Here is a 14,252-nt window from a genome sequence, read left to right as displayed (position 1 = left end):
AACGGCGCCCCCATACGTGGTCGTCTCAACCTCCGGGAGTCTTCTCGGTATAGCACTTCCAGTTGCCCCTTGCTCCGAGTTTGACATCTCCAATACCTTCTCAATCTTCCGTGAAATACTCAAAGTGCTGTCAGAAACTTCGAAGGAAAACCTATCTGTCATACTAACCTCCTGCCTTACGTTGGTTTGGGCCTCTGGCTGTCCAAATACCCTAGCAGTGCAATGGTTCAAGAGGTCTACCGAAAAGAAATCGACTGGATATTTGATACCTGTATCGATATGAGTGAACAAGGACCCTGCCACCTGATTCTCCAGAGCCCGAGATACGCTACGTGTTATCCGCTTGTCGTGTGTTAATAATCCTAAACCCCTCTTTGATACAGCTCCCTTGATTCTCGGCCTTATCCATAAACTAAGGGGGCTGGTATTTAGGGGAATCCACAATCAGACTACCAAAACCATATCGAAAAAATCGACAAACTCCAAAGTTGGACAAAGGAAACAAAAAAATAAAAACCGAAACGCTTTTGTACCCAAAGTATGACAGCAAAAAAAAATTTTTTAATTCAACGGTTATTTCACCTATGGATTTATTTGTTAAATCGGAGTTTAACAAAATTTAAATAAACAGTGTTAACAAAGATCGTAATTCAAATGGTAAAAATGGTATGAAAGAAGTATATGTATGTGTATATATATATAGAAAGTGTATAAAAAGATACCTATGTGTATAAAGGATAAAATATGTGCAAAATTCAAAAATGAACAATTCTTAAAGTATATATATGCAGGGCCGTAGAGAGAAAATCCGTGCCCGGGACTAAACAATTTACGGGCCCCCTATAAAAATCCACTAATACATTTGATTAACTTGAATTAATGACGTCTCTTTCATGAATCATTATTGATGGATTACATCAAAAAAAATTTTGCCACATCAACTAAACGATTTTTGGACTAAGAGCTGACAATAAAATTAACACAGAATATTTACTATTGTAACGAATTTACTTGCAAATCCTCTTATTTGCAATCCTCTGCTAAGTTCAAATCTCTAAACTGTTGAATAAATAACTCCAATTTGTAATAATGCAAAATGGCCTTTATTAAAGTACTTCAAAATAACACTCAAACTGTGCAACGAATAGCTTGCTTAATAACCAAACTGATTGATAGCTCAAATGAAACTCTACTATTCAAAATAATACTGCTATTGGTCGCTAGATATCATCTTAATCGAAACTGCTTGACAACTCAAATCAAACTGAATTCCAGCGCCTCTACATCTGCGGCATTTTATACTCTCTGGTTTCCTCGTTCGCATCTTCTAGAATCTACTAGCATTGTCCATGAGCTCTCAAACTTCTCAGCTGTAACTACAATTGCACAATTTTATACATCTTCTAGGCGCTTCCAGAATCTACTAGTCCAGTAGCTCTCAAACTTCTAAGCTGTAACTACAATTGCACAATTTTATAGTTTTTCTCATTGCATACTTATAGGAGTATCTCAGATATATGCATGTGTTAGTGCATTGACTCTCCGCTGCTCGTATACGTACATGGTACATATATGTAGACGTAGTTATTGTTTCGTTTATGTAGATACATAATGATTGAATTATTGATGTGCATTCACGTCACTGCTTAGCATCGGCTTAAAGACGGCAGCACTCCTTAGTTTTGCTAAAATTCGTAACACTGCCCTCCACCTAAGTCTGATCGTCCCGATTAGAGAAATCTCTCGATTTAACCGCTGCTAGCCTCTCCAAATGAACCACTTTCATTTTGGTTCGTGGTTTGCCAATGGTTTGTACGCGGTACACTATATCGTTGATCCGTTTTACAACTTTGTATGGGCCTTCCCAGTTACACTGCAATTTCGGGGACAAACCTTTTTTTCGTTGTGGGTTGTATAGCAGCACCAAATCTCCTTCCTGAAACCCTTTCGAATTAATTATCGTACCTCGCTTTCATCTTGTCACTCATAATCTTTGCTCGTTGCCTTACCAGATCGTGTATCTCTCTCAGCTCTTCTTCCAAGACACCAGTGGATTTCTTGACATTCTTCTCCGCATCGGCATCTATCCCATACTTCAAATCAGCTGGCAGTCGAAGGTCATTGCCAAAAATTACCTTTGCGGGAGTTTGGCCTGTTGTGTCATGTACTGCCGATCGGTAGGCCATCAAGAATAACGATATGTGTGTATCCCAGTCCTTATGGTACTTGTCTACTACTTTCTTTAAATTCTCCTCCAATGTTCTATTGAAGCGTTCCACCATACCATCGGACTGAGGATGCAATGCAGTTGTCCGTGTTTTTCGAATGCCCAACTTCTTGCACATTTCTTGGAACACAGCTGATTCAAAATTCCTGCCTTGGTCAGAATGTAACTCCATTGGTACACCATACCTTGCAACCCATTCGTTTTTTTCCACTTCTGCCACTGTTTGTGCTTCTTGGTTTGGGATTGGGTATACGTCTGGCCATTTACTGAAATAATCCATAACCACCAGTACGTATTTGTTTCCGCGGTTGCTAGTAAGAAATGGACCTGCGACATCCATGGCGATCCTTTCAAATGGTGCACCTGAAATATACTGCTTCATCTGGCCATGACTTCGGGTTTTGGGCCCTTTCGCTCTGTTGCATACCTCGCAGTTGGCAATCCATTCGGTGACCGACTGACGGCAACCAACCCAATAGAATCTCTGCTTAATTTTCTCGAGTGTCTTGGTGATTCCAAGATGACCTCCACTTGGACCATTGTGCAGCTCGCTGAGCACGTCAGGAATCCTCTTCCTGGGAACAACTATCAGTTTCTTCTTGCATTGATCATCCTCACTCTCCCATACTCGATGCAAGCAACCGGATATCAATTCTAAACTCGTCCACCTTGCATAACATGTGACAGATCTGTATCCTCTAGCTGACACTTTCTTAGTTGTTCCTTGTCCCATTCATCCGTACACGTTATAGTCATTAGCCGGACATCTATAATGTCTTCTTTAGCCTCGGCCTTTGAGCAGTGCTTGCATTCCAGACTACATGGTCTTCGTGACATTGCATCAGCATTTCCATGGGTACTACCTTTTCGATGCTCAATGGAAAAGTCATAGCTTTGTAGTCGCTCGATCCACCGTGCCAATTGTCCTTCCGGATTACGGAACTGCAGAAGCCACTTCAACGCTGCGTGATCTGTCCTGACACGGAATCGCTGGCCGTAGAGGTATTTGTGAAAATGTTTAATGCACTCTACCAATGCCAACAGCTCTCTCCGTATAACGCAATAGTTCCTCTCTGGTTTTCCAATTGAACGACTGTAATATGCAACTACATTCTCTTGTCCATCGACCAGTTGTGATAAAACGCCTCCTATAGCATATCCGCTAGCATCTGTATCTAGAATAAACGTTGCTCCTGGAATCGGGTATGCCAACATTGGGGCAGTGCACAACCGCTCTTTCAATGTTTGGAAAGCTACTTCTTGCTCCTTCTTCCATTCAAAAGCTTTATTTTTTCTTGTTAGCTCGTGGAGACTATGGGCTACGCTGGCAAAATTTGGTACAAATCGGCGGTAATATGTGCACAGCCCAAGGAAACTTCTCAATTCATGCAGATTCTGTGGTCTTGGCCAATCCTTTACTGCCTCTATCTTTTCATTCGCTGTACAGACACCTTCTGTCGTTACCTTGTGGCCCAAATAATTTACTTCCTTTTTAAACAGCGTACACTTTTTGGGACTCAACTTCAGACCAGCGCCAGCTATTCTCTGGAAAACTTCCTCCAAGTTCTTAAGATGTTCATCAAAATTCTTGCCCAATACGATGATGTCGTCCAGGTACACCAAGCATGTTTTCCAATGTAGTCCTTTCAGTACCTGGTCCATGAGTCTCTCAAAAGTAGCTGGTGCATTACAAAGTCCAAAAGGCATCACTGTAAATTGCCAAAGACCATCCCCGACACTGAAGGCTGTTTTCTCTTGATCTTCCTCCTTCACCTCAACTTGCCAGTAGCCGCTTTTCAAGTCCAGTGTGGAAAACCATTTCGTACCAGGTAGCGAGTCCAGAGTGTCGTCAATTCTTGGCAATGGGTAGCTATCCTTTTTCGTAACGTCATTCAACTTCCGGTGGTCCACGCAAAACCTCATTTTTCCATCCTTCTTCTTTACAAGTACTACCGGTGAGCTCCATGGACTAGCTGATGGTTCAATGACGCCGCTGTCGCTCATTTTTTGTATGATTTGACTCACAACTGCCCGCTTTGCCAGTGGAACACTACGTGGTGCTTGACGGATCGGCCTCGCATCTCCAGTGTCAATTTGATGTTTCACAACATTGGTGCGGCCTGGTTTGGAACCATCCTGGTCAAATATATTCGCGTACTTTAGGAGCAGCTGTTTTGCCTTATTCTGATAGGCTTCCTCTAGCCCCTGCGTCCATGCTGTGATGTCATTTGAAAGACCAGTATTACTAGATGAAACGTGTTCCTGGAGCCGTTCACAGTTGATAACTAATTCAGCCTCTTGGCATCTTCCCAAAATAGCTCCTTTGGTCAAATTAAATGGTGAATTGAACTCATTGAGTACTCTTACCGGAATACGTCCATCTTGTTTTGTCATAGCCAGTGTACAATTGTGGTGTCTCACAAACTCGGCAATGGAGTGGAGGCACCACAATTGCGTTTGGGTTAAATTTAAAGGAAAAAGAAAAGAAAGGCGAGAGATATTTCTCGTTATATTTCTCTTTATTATAGTGAAAATTAAAATTAGTACAATAATTTACCTTGTATAATAAAATGTGGCGGGGCTCCTCGGACGTCTGGTTGTAGTTCGCTCAACGATCGCTGGAAAAGTAGACGGTTGCCTTGTCGAGGACAACCGTTGAACCATGGAAAAAGTGTCCGGTTTTAAGGGGAAGCTTCCCCAACACAGTTGTACCGGCATGCATGTATATGTGTACGGACAACATAACCCTACCTATGTACACACATACATGCATGTGGTCGAACTAGGGGTCGATAAAGTGGTGCTATTAGGGTGGCGCGAGTTGATATGAATTTAGGCTTCGGGCCTAAACATGCCGGCCCCCTTGCGATACGCAACAGCTCAGACTCCGCCCGAGTGGCCCAGACCACGATTTGTCTTAAAACTAGATTCTAAATTAAGCGGTGCGCGCCGGATGGCGCGACGGCATCCTCCTTGCCTTCGCCGTGACCTAGAGCTAGGACGAGATAAAGGAATGGTAAAATAAAAGAACACGCATCATATATGTCTTGCCAGTTACTACAGAACTCCATTTATTATGAGAAAAAGAAAGATGTTATTCACATTTATAAAGCTTGAAACTAAGTAACCTTTCAAAGTCAGGTTAGATCGGGTGGGTCCCCGAGAGCATCCAGCCAAAGATAGTGCTTTGAGCTAGGAGCGAGCCAAACCACGGCGGTAACGTGCCCGGTGTAATGATTTCCGCGTAAACGTCGCCGCCCAGAACGAGCCGGATTGGTGTTGACGCGTAAAATTGTGGATCCGCCAGACGAATGTGTTCGTAAGGAGCTGCGACGCTGGTGTCGACGCTATACGTCGGGCTGAGGCACCTAAACTCATGGACGCAGACTGCGTGAGTCGTCACCGTCTTGCTCTGTCCATATTTGCCTCTAAATCTAATAAAGCAGCCGATTTCGCCGGCGGCGTTGGTCGTCGGCAGTGCTAACTCTCGCGCCAGCCGACGGTCGATCGTTGTGCGAGGGGAACATGCGTCTATGAGTGCACGGATGAGGTGCAAACACCCCCCGGCTTCCACCTTCACGACCGCAGTTGGCGCCAGAGTAGCCATTGGTCGTGGGGTTGGGGCGGCTGTAGTGCGGGCCGGAATGACTCCGTTCCGGAAGGAACTGCTGTGAGGTAGCTGGCGCGGCCGAGTGGCCAGTCTACCGTCTCGGTTTTCTTCATAGAGGTTTCGCACAGCGCGTAGCTGGCGCGGCCGAGGGGCCAGTCTACGCTCGCGCTTCTCTTGGTTTATTTGTGGGCGTCGTTTCGTAGGTGGGCGGAAAGGCCGTGATTCCGCTCCACTCTTTTCTCGTTGCTCGTGGGCAAGTAGGGGTCGGAACGGCCGTGGGTCCGATCCCCTACTGTCTGATTGGGCTATATGGGTGCCCGCTCCACTCCCGGATGGTAAAAGTTGGTCGTCGGTAAAGGCCGACTCGGTCGCATGGAGGGACAGCGCCTCATCGATCGTCCCGTCGTCCACCTCTTGCATAGTGGACATCCGCTCATACCTTTCTTCCTTTTCTTCCATGACCAGCTGGTTCCAGCTCTTCGGCGGCTCTGGCTCGGAAGACAAGTCCTCCATCGACAGGTGCAGCGTGGTATGATGGTTGCTACCACATCTTCGGCACCTGCCCTGACTCGTTCAGTCTCGGGCACGATGTACCATTGAAAGGCAATTTTGGCAGTACTTGGCCTTTATAATTTCACGCAGTCGTTGCAGCGGGGACTTCGCGCGGTATAACGGGCATGACCTGATGGGATGTTTCGCGTCGCATAAATGGCACGGATTTGGGTAACGAGCGGCCTCGCGCTCGGTCCTCTTTCGTAGCGAAGCGTAACGAGTCATTCTATTTAGAGAAGATGGAATAAAAATAAAGGGAACTTGTTGATTTATTATGATTATGTTACGCGTTCGGCGGCGAGTAAGCCCCAATTCTATTATCGGCGCTTTTGAAATTTCGCGCGTGAGTCGGGTGAAAACATGTCTAGATGCCTACGAGAATACATTCATCTCGCGTACGTTATGTGCGTGGCCTCTTTCCCCGCACGTTATGTGCCTGGGCCTTTAGTGCCTTATTCTGTTTATTTTTGTGTCATCCGGTAGCACTTCAGCTAGTCAGGCATACTAGTGCTGCAGAAGAATGGACATTTAAGTTGCTTGGTACTCACATTTTGGTACCGAACCGGGTAGAGAGTGTATAATGTGGGATCTTGCGAGTCGTTGTTATTTGTGTTGTTGGTGCTAAAAACCAACAACTTTCCTGCCCGCCACAGAAAAAAAAATGTTTCGTAAGCAAAATTGTATGCTATATAAAGAAAAAATAAAAAATCTTCGTTTTGGACGAGGAGAAAAATTTGTCGAACGAACCATTCTTTTGTATTGCCCTTCGACTATTTGTTCGACTTTGCCCCAAGTACGCTTTTAGGCCGGTTTTATTGATGGTCTTTATTAAAAGGCACGGTTCCCGAAGTGTATTTGGCTCCGATACCGATTTACCAGAAACGGGTTTTTGGGTACCCGTTTGCATCCTTTTATGCATCCCTAATATAATGTACATTTAAAACTCGGCGTATATGTACATACGTTGGTATAAGTATATGGCAGTCAGTGCACGGATCTTACCGCATTGGTAGATTTACTAACTTTTCTGACTCATTTTCATTTTCTACTAATTCTACTACTTCTGCCACCAAAACTTGGATTCTACCAATATTTCAGTATTTTCGCACTGAAAACGTATACTGCGATCATTTTAAAGTATTTAATTGCCGAGCCCACCCAACTAACATTAGGAGGGGATACTGATTAAATCAGTTAATTTTTGAAAAACTTTGTGAACAACTTTAAACAAGAATTAAATTTTTTATGAGATAAATAGCCTTTTTTTTGTGAATAATTTGAAGGAAAACAAAAATTTTTACGCAAACGATAACATGCCGAAATCGGTTATTTTGTGGCAGTATTTTTGGTATTTTGGAATATTGTTGTTGTGATTAGACGTTTTGGTGCATGTTTGTCAGTATCTCACACTCATGATACAGGAAAAAAGTGAGTATCGTATAGGCATAAGCTATGTAGGTATATACAAATGTGCAAGTAATTTTGTCTTGTTTACGTGTTTTAAAGTGTCATTTCCTTGAAATGCCCGTTATTTGTTTTACAATAAATTATTAATTGTTTGGTACAAATATGAACTGTACCAAAGTATCGTATAGGCATAAGCTATGTAGGTATATACAAATGTGCAAGTAATTTTGTCTTGTTTACGTGTTTTAAAGTGTCATTTCCTTGAAATGCCCGTTATTTGTTTTACAATAAATTATTAATTGTTTGGTACAAATATGAACTGTATCTATTGTTTTCTTGGTAAAAAAAATCTACCAACTACTACTATTTTCATTTTTTTTTGTCTACCAACATTTTCCTCTTAAAAAGTCCGCGCACTGGTCTAAGCATACCAACGGCAATGATAAAAAAAAACGCACATTCATACATACCCGTGTATAGAAGGCAAAATTCCTATGAATTGAAACAACGGGAAATGTATCAAGTGATTTTCTGTTCTTTCCTTCCATTTTTTACTACGGCGTGGTTTGGAGTAATAACTCAAAAAAAAATAAAAAATTATGGGCGAGCCAAGAGGTCTTCGCACAGCCAGGAAGCATGTGAATCATCGCCGCGATCAGCGTTGGGCTGATAAAGATAACAAAAAAGGCGGTTTAGGAACAAGATGGAGGGCTAACCCTTTTGGTGGAGCATCTCATGTCAAACAGCCTAACTCTGTCATTCGTAAGTGCGTGAGGGTGCAACCCATCAAGAATGGGAAGAATATTACATATGAACAAACCAGAGACGTTTAGAAACTCATGAACTACCGGGCTATGGAAGGCGTCGTTCAACAAGGTACGGAAACCAGTTTACTTAAAACCATTTTTTAGACTATTCGTCAAATTCATAATCTCTGTGAATCCGGTATAGATTAGGTCAGGTTGAAAGGCCGGTCCGTGAGAACCGCACAAGATATTTGCAAATTGTTTAAAATATAAAACACACAAAAAAAACTTAATTTTTATTAAGAAAAACTTAACTTGCATAATTTAAGCTATCTGCTGTTGTGAATCCTCAAATGTTCAGTTTCTTAGCACGTTCCTATAAAGTGTTGTACGCAACATGACTCAACGTAAAACCAACTAGCAAACCAACACCCTGCACGCTATACAATACATCATTTTCGCCTTCATTAGCTATCTTATGCGCTACCGTCACAGTACATTTGCCTAGAAAAAGTGAGGAGGCTACCATAGGGACACGCGATATATCAATATGTGTACCCAGACGATAGAGTGTAACCCGCCCTTGATTTTGCTGTGCAATACTAGGCAATTGTTCGTGTTTGTAATGTGAATCGGCGAACATTCCCAAAGCAAGTTCGTCGCTTACGTCGAGCCATTCAATTTGCAAATCTTCTGCTGCTAATTTAATCATTTTGGCGGAAATAGCGCGTAGCTCTACCTTATTAGGCGCCCAGGTTTGTGAACGTAGTACTATATCGTAAATAAACCTACCGGATTTAATATTTGGTCCAGGGAAACTATGGAGTTGCAGTTGTGCCTCTTCAGTACAACAGTTTTCCAATGCTGCACCCGGCATGAAGCGACATGTGCGCCAGAATACTTTGTTTACTATATGTGGATCAGCTACGGTAAAATTCAACAACTGCAATGTACATGATTCGGGCAACGGATGATGCATATCCCAAGGCACATTTCCGTCGATTAATGCGAGTGCGGAACGTTTGCAATGACCTTCACTTAAGTGCTGTGCACAATTATAGGGTGTAGATATAGAAGCATTCATAACGTGTGTAACATCCTCTGGCAATCCAAGATGACGCACTTCAATTTTTTCGATTCTTCCCACGGCTTCTTTTTGACGTCGCTGCTCCTGTGAGAATAAGTCATTGCGTTTAGCTACAGCTGGGCTTATGGCGGTTGTACTGGCGGCGGAATAATGACGTGGGCTTGTTAATCCATTTAAGCGACTTGCTATATGCAATACTGTTTTAGCGAGCGTTTTAGTGGACGTCACTTTTTCTAGTTTCTTAATGAATTTTCTTTTAACTTTCGAAATAAAATCCTTAATTTGTTTTTTTTTTTTCAAGCGGCACAAAAGTTGTTACTGTTCAGCTCAGCTTGGATTTGCGATTTTAGGTGCTGATTTAGTTTGTTTAGCTGCTGTTTCAGCGTTTGGTAAGGCTTCAACCAACTTTCAGTTTTTCTTACGCAAATCGTCATTCTTAGACTTCTGATCGTGCAGCTGTTGTGACAATTCTTTTTCTCGGCTCTTAAGCTTCTCCACTGTCTGTTCGGCTTGTTGTAATTGCTGATGTTTATTAGACACATCATGTTGCAGAGACTCAATACGTTTTTCCAAGCCGTGTTCAATTTCACCAAATACTTTTGATTTATATTCTAAATGATTGAATTGATTTAACAACGTTGTATTCTTTACATTGAAATCAGTCAATTGGTTTTCCTTATCAGCCAATTGTGCTTAGCGCGCATCGATTGTTGCTTGCAAACCCGATTGATCTGCTGGTTTGCTATTGATACCAGCCAATTGCTGAAGCAGTTCATCATTTTTGGCCTGCAAATCAACTAGGTACTTGATTTTGTTTTTCACTCAAGTCAGCAAAACGCGCCGCTGCCAATTCCAATTCTTGACGTGCGTGCGCCAAATCGGCTTTGATGGATTCGTGTGCATTTTGTAAATTATGCGATTCCATTTGACGTTCGGCTTTTTCAACTTCTAGTGCTTTTGCCTTTTCAAGGTCGAAGATACGATTATTTGAAATTTGTTCGAGCTCTTCGCGTTGTTGTTCCAGAAGGCTAACTTGTTGTTTCAATTCTTCGTTGGCTTGATTGCAAGCATTCAACAAGCAAGTTAAATCATTCATACATTTATCCTTGTGTGCTGATTCGCTTTGTATGCGTTGTAGTTGTGCAAACATATCTTGTGTACCAGCTTGTTTGTCATTCAAAAGTTTTGACTGAAATTGTTTGCGCTCTTGTGCGAATTTTTCATTAAGTACCTGCATTTCTTGACTAAGTGCAATAATTTCTTGATCCTTGGATTGAAGTTTTTCAATATATATATTTTACAGTAGCATTAATTTGGGCGCGTTCGGTATTGATTTCTGTGCGCAATTCATGTAATTTTGCTTGAATCCCCATAGAAGCTTCCTGCTCTTCGACAAGGCCTTTTCTTTCTCCTCCAGTTGGCGTTTCAACTTCTGACATATGTCATCGGACCATTCAGAGTGTGTTGCTGGTGTATCTTGCTGTTTATTCAATAGATAATCGATGAGGATTTGTATTTCGGAACGATTAAGTTCAGCACGACGAAAGAGATTCATTAGCAATGAAACGCCAATTGTATCCGATTCGGAAAGTTTATCTAATGCCAAAATTAATTCTTTCGTAGCGGCAGTTTTACTATTAACCGAAGGAAGACTCACTTTGGTTCGAACTGTATATCAGCAGCAAATATTTGTTTTTCTTGTTTTAAAATTAAAACAGTTCGGTGGAGAAAACTTTCCTAAGTTATTGATATTGACAGGCAAACGTACTCGTTCTTAACTTGTCTTAAGTTCTCTTTTCAGCCACTGATCTGAATTCTAAAGACTATAGAAAAGCTTCAAAAAGGTTAAAAAAAAGTTTCAATGTGGCTCCAAAAATGAGTCTTAAAAGGGTTCGAAACTACAGCAATAAAGCTTCACAAAAAGTTGCGCTAAAACTCTGAAACTTCTCACAAATGCGTTAGAAATTCATTTCATTCAAAAGAATAACAGAATGTTCTAACTTTATCGGAACCGGTGTTTTTGTTTTTTTTTTTTTTTGTGATTCCTTTTGGTGTGTCTGCACAGACCGATGTTCTGCTCCTTAAGAGTTTCATAAAGATATCATTTCTGAAGATAATGCTTCGAAAAGTGAAGGTTTTACGACTTATCGATAACAAGCCGATAACCTGTCAATAATAATTTTACGGATAATAATGTGAGGAAGCTTTCAAATAGCCTCGAAAATATGCTGAAATGGCCACGAACTTATACAAAAACTACTCCGAAAATTCTCAAAGGATGTAGCTCGACACTAGTCCCGATATAAGAATGGTACCAAAGTATTGCCAAAATTAGTCCCTAGACAGTAGAAAATTATTCCGAACTATTCTGAAAAGATCGTCAACGAATCCCCAAAAAGAGACCCATAGTTAATTCCAAAAATTGTTTGAAAATGGCAAAGATCGAGCTCATTAGAGAGAACGACTGAAGCGATTCCTCAGTGTATATATATAATGTATGCATGAAACTCAGAATTAGTGCGTGGATTTACATATATATTATGAATTCGTAATATTATGGTCATTACTAAAATAACGATTAGCATTTTTAACGAGTTCTGTGGCAGACCGTGGATCTGCCTTAGGGTTCTGGTGACCTCGCTCGGGGTGAGCGAGTGAATTGTGAGATGTTTGTTTGAAAATTTAAAAATATAATGGGCCGAATGTTTTAGGTTCTGTAGCAGATAGCGGATCCGCGTTAGGATTGTTGGGTGGCATCGTTTCGGGTGAACGAGTGAAATTTGCGTTGACCTTTTTTTGAAATTTGTTTAACAATTTAATGGGCCGAATGCCTTTGTGTTCTGTGACAGATGCGGATCTGCGTTAGGGTTGATTTTTTTTTGAAAAGAGGGATGGGGAGGAAAGGAGGGATTGTTAAGAGGAGCCCGTGGTCCTCTCGCAATCGATCTCCGTAGGGAGAAGGATCAGTTTGACCAAAGGTCGTCTGACTTGACCCTTCTCCGTTATGAGGTCGACTACACGTACTCGGTTATCTTCGCCGGGGTGTACGTTGACGACTCTATCTAACCTCCATTCATTGGGAGAAAAGTTGTCCTCTTTGAGGACGGCGAGATCTCCCACTTGTATGTTTTCTTTGGGATGCTTCCACTTCACTCGTTTTTGAAGTTCGGATAGATATTCCACCTGCCATCGCTTGCAGAAAGCATGATGGAGGGCTTTGAGTTTCTGCCACCGATTGATCATCGAGGCAGAGTTCTCACTAGCATCTGGTTCTGGCGGAGCCAGTAGGTGGCTGCCCGTTAGGAAATGTCCTGGGGTTGGTGTTTCCAGATCCGTTGGGTCATTTGACCCTGGACTGAGTGGGCGCGAGTTGAGGCACGCCTCAATCCTGCACAAAAGGGTTTGGAACTCCTTCATGGTGTATTTATGGGGAGGCGCGATCTTTTTGAAGTGGCTTTTGAAGCTTTTCACTCCCGCCTCCCACTAGCCGCCCATATGTGGAGCAGCGGCGGGAATAAAATGCCAGATTAATGCTTGATGGCTGTACTTTGAGACTGTTTTGTCTCGGCTTTCTGCCAGGAAGGCTTTAAATTCGGATCGTAAAGATCTTGACGCTCCGAAAAAGTTTGTACCATTATCGGAGTAGATGTTTTTCGGACACCCTCTTCTCGCGATAAAACGCGCAAAGGCTGCGAGAAAGCATGGAGTACTAAGGTCACTAGTGTCTTCTAAGTGGATGGCCTTAGTGGAGAAACAGACAAAGAGGCATACGTAGCCTTTTGACAGTCGACATCCCCTACCGCGGTAGCTTTTGATGTCGAAAGGCCCTGCAAAGTCTACCCCGGTATTGGTGAACGCGCGGGTAAAAGTAGTCCGTTCGCAGGGAAGGGTACCCATAAGTTGGGACTGCGCCTGCTTCCGGTGAATAATGCAGGTTTTGCAATTGTGGATGATGGCTCTGATCATGGTCTTGACATTCGGTATCCAGTATTGGGTTCGGATAAGACGGAGCATGAGCTGGTTCTCGCCATGAAGGGAGTCATGATGAGCCATCATAAATGTAAGGCGAGACAGCCTACAATTGTAAGGCAAGATGGTGGGATGAAGCTCGTTGTATGACATGTCTTTTGAAGCCCCTAGACGCCCCCTGTTCTAATAATATCATCTTTGTCGATGTATGGGTTGAGTGACAGGATTTCACTCTTCCGATCAATAGGTTCCCTATTTTTTAATTGCAAGTATTCTGTACCGTAGGATATTTTCTGACATACTTTTATTAGTGCTTGAGTCGTTGCCTTAATCTCATCGGCTGAGATTATGCACGACTTTTCTTGGAACACTGCTTTGGTTTTAGGATGCGTTCTTTTATAGAATCTCCTAACATAAGATAGAACTTTCAAGGCTCGTGGCAAATCTGAAAATCGTTCAAGAATATCTATATGATCTACCCTTGTCGTGGCATACGATTGTGCCCTCTTTTCCTCAACGGACGTGTTGTAATCGGCATCTTGTGCTGGCCAGTGAGAATTGTCTTCTTGTAGCCAAGAAGGACCCTGCCACCACAACGAATTGTTGACCAAATCTGACGCTAGTGGTCCTCTGCTTCCTAAATCCGCTGGGTTA

General features: G+C 42.4%; 1 protein-coding gene and 1 pseudogene across 5 annotated transcripts in view; one reads left to right on the top strand and one right to left on the bottom strand.

Annotated features, from left to right (window-relative positions):
• Positions 1–14,252, top strand: part of LOC137235728 (eukaryotic translation initiation factor 4 gamma 3-like) — a 938,449-nt gene that overhangs the window by 657,543 nt on the left and 266,654 nt on the right. The gene's annotated exons all lie outside the window — the stretch shown is intronic.
• LOC137235726 (ribosome-binding protein 1-like) overlaps positions 8,892–14,252 on the bottom strand; it is a 45,705-nt pseudogene continuing 40,344 nt past the window's right edge.

The sequence above is a fragment of the Eurosta solidaginis genome, unplaced genomic scaffold, assembly GCF_040869045.1.
Source record: "Eurosta solidaginis isolate ZX-2024a unplaced genomic scaffold, ASM4086904v1 ctg00001057.1, whole genome shotgun sequence".
Lineage (NCBI taxonomy): Eukaryota > Metazoa > Arthropoda > Insecta > Diptera > Tephritidae > Eurosta > Eurosta solidaginis.
The sequence above is the reverse complement of the archived record's forward strand: the minus strand, read 5'-3'. Positions and strand labels throughout refer to the sequence as shown.